This window comes from Octopus bimaculoides, chromosome 12, assembly GCF_001194135.2.
Source record: "Octopus bimaculoides isolate UCB-OBI-ISO-001 chromosome 12, ASM119413v2, whole genome shotgun sequence".
NCBI classification, from domain to species: Eukaryota; Metazoa; Mollusca; class Cephalopoda; order Octopoda; family Octopodidae; genus Octopus; species Octopus bimaculoides.
In genome coordinates, this window is record NC_068992.1 from 29326785 (window position 1) to 29331555 (window position 4771).

At 33.1% G+C, this 4771-nt stretch overlaps 1 protein-coding gene across 6 annotated transcripts in view; it reads right to left on the reverse strand.

Moving 5' to 3' along the window:
* LOC106869914 (protogenin A) overlaps positions 1–4771 on the reverse strand; it is a 1534154-nt gene that overhangs the window by 11606 nt on the left and 1517777 nt on the right. The gene's annotated exons all lie outside the window — the stretch shown is intronic.

Sequence of the window (4771 nt, forward strand, 5' to 3'; positions counted from 1 at the left end):
ATATATATATATATATATATATAAACATTCATATATACATATATGCGCATATATATATGCATACATCTAAATATATAAATATGTATGTGTGTGTGTATATATATATATATATATATATATATCATATATGTCATATATGTCATATATATCATATATATATATGTGACTGTCTGCCTCTCTCTCTCTATATATATATGTATACATATACATAGATACATACATACATACATACATACATACATATATATATATATATATATGCATACATACATATGTAACAGTGTTTATGCGTGTTTGAAGAGAGTTTTATTCCAATAATAATAATAATAATAATAATAATAATAATAATAATAATAATAATAATAATAACAACAACAACAACAACAACAACAACACTGTTCACAAGAGCAAAAAATGTCATTTGCCTTTATGACTTAAAGTTGCAAGCAGTTCTTTGAATACGCAAAATAAAGGATACAAACTTCACATCTCGTTGTTTTCAGTCTGTTTATTTATGTGTAATTGTCTATACGTACACACACACACACACACACACACACACACACACACACACACACGCACACACACGCTAACACACACGCACACACACATACACACTCACACGTACATATATATAAGTATATATAAATATATATAATTATATATATGTATATATATATGTGTGTATATATATATATATATGTGTGTTTATGTGTGTCTGGCTCTGTGTTTTGTCTGAGTGAGCCTTTATGTGTATTATATTTGTCAATGCTATGTTTGTATACGATTGTATATTTTCTTTCTAGGAAAGTAAATACAAATAATATAATATGGTTTATAATATATCGATCTTACAAATAATACCTGAATATATTTCATATCTCTGATCCGTTTGTGATACTTTTCAAGACTAGAGACGAGCGAAAGACCAAGGTGATAAGGTTTCAGCTTTTTGGTTGGCTATTACTAATATGTGTTGCTCTAAAGTTCTAAATTCTTTGTCGAAAGTGCTTAATTTTCATAAATCCCGATTAAATGGAAAGGGAAATGTAGAAAAGAACGTTGAATATATATATATATATATATGAGGAAAATAGACAACCCCCTCATATTCTGTCTCTCTCTCTCTCTTCACACACACACACACACACACACACACACACATAGACATATCCCTATATATATACATATATATTGTATACATATAAGAGAGATGACCACTAAGTGAACATTCAATATGCTAGATGTAGACCCCATATAGTCTGACCACTAAGAAACAATGAAACCTGGTATGTGACTAATCATTATATTTTATATCTTTTCATTTGTCTTGCTCGCTTACGTTCTGGCATTTGCTGAATTTTTCTTGAGAACAATCTTTTTTTAGTGGTCAGACCATATGGGATCTACATCTAGTATATTGGATGTCCACGTAGTGGTCATCCCTCTTATATGCATCAAATATAATTTTTCTGAATCCTCAGATTTGTTTAAAATGCTAGGACACTGTTTTAAATTGATATTAATCAAATTAATATTCAATTTTTTGCCCTTATTTAAATATACATACATATATATACCTACTCACATGTATGTATACATATATATACCTACATTATTTACATTATTTACATTCGACGGATATTTGTCCTCATCCGCGGGCATATGGCGTAGTGGTTAAGAGAGCGGGCTAGGAACCCCAAGATTCCGAGTTCTATTCCAAGCAGTGGCCTGAACAATAACAACAACAACAACAACAACAACAATACTACTACTACTACTACTACTACTAATAATAATAATAATAATAGTAATAATAATAACATCGAAAAATACCTAAGGAATGAGAACCCAGGTTCGAAATTTCCCCAAGACACCTGAAGAAGGCTGCAGGGTGTATCAGCCAAAACTTTGTGTTTACAACAAACTTGATGAAGATAGATATCCTGTCGAATGTAAATAATGTAAATGATGTACATAATTCCTCATCTCTTAAATATAGAACAGTATATATATATATATATATATATATATATGCACACACAGACATATCATTTATGTGTGTGGGTATTGTCACTAATCTATCTATCTATCTATCTATCTATCTATCTATCTATCTATCTATCTACACACACACACACATATATATATATATAGGGAGAGAGAAAGAGAGATAAATAGATAGATAAAAGGATAAAGGTAGAAAAAGGAAGAGTGAAAGTGCCGTATATATAGACACACACACATATGTATGTGTGTTTTTGTGTATACATATATATCGAGAGAGAGAGAGAGAGAGAGAGAGAGAGAGAGAGAGAGAGAGAATGATAGTGACAGAGAAAGACAGAGCGGTATAAAGAAAGTGAAAGTACAGTCAAGGGAAGAAAGGGAAGAGATGGTGTTAATCATGTGTTAGTCTTGGTGCGCTAGAGCTGAAATGATTAAATGGATAAAGTGTTGGACGACCGGCTTCCAAATTGAGAGCTAAATCCCCCTTCCAGTGATTTCTAGTATTCAAAACAGATCACTTTATTCTGCATTGCTATTAATCACCAACTTTGCAAGAGAAGAAATATTAAAAGTTGAGATAAATTTAGGAAGAGGTACTTGCATCTTGTCTGGCAAGGGATTGGTAGTCTTTATCCACTGACATTTCAAAAGCTCAACTTTTTGATGAGGATGCTGTTTCATGAAAGGAATTTATCCTAAATTATTGGTTTACGTAATAGAGATATAAGGATGTAATGTTGCATCAAGTTTCCTTTTGATTGAGAGAAGCAGCAGATATTTAAAGAAATACAAATAACTCAAACCATAGAATATGATTTATGTCGTGAGAAAGAATAAAAATCTAACTTTTCGGATGCTTACACTTCTTCACAAAGAGAAGGAAAGAGAAATGTAGAGAAAGAAAGAAGGAAATGGAGGGAGAGGGGAGAGAGAGAGTGATAGAATGTGAAAGAGAGAGAGAGAGAGAGAGAGAGAGAGAGGGAGATACAGGGAGAGAGAAAGGGAGATACAGGGAGAGAGAAAGGGAGAAAAAAACCCAGGAGAACGGTATATTAGTATGTGTTGGTGCGAGAAGTGTATGAGATGGTGAGAGTATTGTTGGACGTAGTGTGAAGAGTTTAGAGATGTGTGTGTGTGTGTGTGTGTGTGTGTGTGTGTGTGTGTGTATGTGTGTGTGTGTGTGTATCTGTGTGTGTGTATATGTTTGTGTGTGTTGGAAGTGGGTGAATTGTGTGGGAATGTGGGAGGAAGTGTAATTATTGTGGGATGTGTATTATGTGTGAAAAAGTAAAATGTAGAAGAGGAGATTCGGAAAAACAGTAGGAATAAGTTACTGCTACACAACTGAATAGAAAATCTTCCCAGTTTCTATTCATATGGAGAAAAATCATGCGAAGTAATGTTTCTTTCAATATTTCTGATTACATAGAAAGAAATTATATTCTACCGACATTCAAAAGCAAATCTCGAGAGACGTGTGCATTTGTGCTCGATCTGTTAAAATTAGTAACCAAATCTCCATAAAGTTTGATGCAAAGTTGGCACCGATACGATTTTAGCCAACGTATCTAAAAATGAAACTAAACACTGCAAAGTACAAACAACAGGTCATTAAAAGCCGAGGAAGCCACAGTAAAGTCGTTCACTCTGCTAGAAATAACAGCCAAAAGTCTCTCAATTCCTAAGGTTCCGTCGTAATCAAAGTAAGAACATCTTAAGTAATATTGTCCCATCTTACATAGAAAAAAAAATTGGACATATATGAACAAAGTTAAAATGTTTTCGAAAATAGAAATATATTCTATGAAGGCTAACCAGAGACGAAACAATAATAGTAGACTGATAAAATAGCCGTATTGCTAATTTTCACAGAGACTGAATTATACACACTGCGATGATTGAACCAATGATTGAACCAATATTTCGTACTTATACAATGAAAGTAAGCAAGTAATCTGAAAAACGTGGTGGAATTCTACAACCAATAATACACGGACGCACGCATGCGGTGTGCTTATGGCTGTACGTTTTATCTCATGGGACTTGAATAAGCAGCGAGAAGCGAAACTAGTCACAGTTAGCGCCTGTATGCTATAAATTTCACTTTACCGCCAAAACTAAATCCTTTAATCTGGGAATTTTACTTTTAACATAAAACCCCTGCATTGGAGCGTACACATACACAGACACAGACAGTCACGCACATATTCAAAAACATGTACACATATTCACACATACACATGCATTGTATATAAAGATACAAAACGATACGATATTAATAGTCTGAACATATTTTTCGATTGGGTACATTTGGTGGATTTATTGAATATTACTTTTAAACTTTACAACATAATACAGAACCCTTCAACTACGAACACCTCATCTCGTGCAACAATTTTATGGCTATCAACAAATTTCTTCACCCTTGAGCTATCCAGATAATTGAAGTCATATTTTCACTATAAATACGTTCATCCGTCAGCTTGTCTATCTAACAATAAAACAATACGCAGACACCTTCTCACAGAAAACTACATTATAGAAGTGTTCTCATGTCCACGTGTAAGGCATAAAAATGCTTGCAAAAGTTATGAGTAGTGCATTAATTCTAATTTCTTCTGACTATCTTACATCAAAGATGCCTTTATGGCTATGTGGTTTCGAGTACTATCTTTGCCCTGTGTACAAATTTCAAAGACAGAAGTTATGCAGCCCTGTGTGTGTGTGTGCATGTGTGTGTGCATATATATATATATATAGA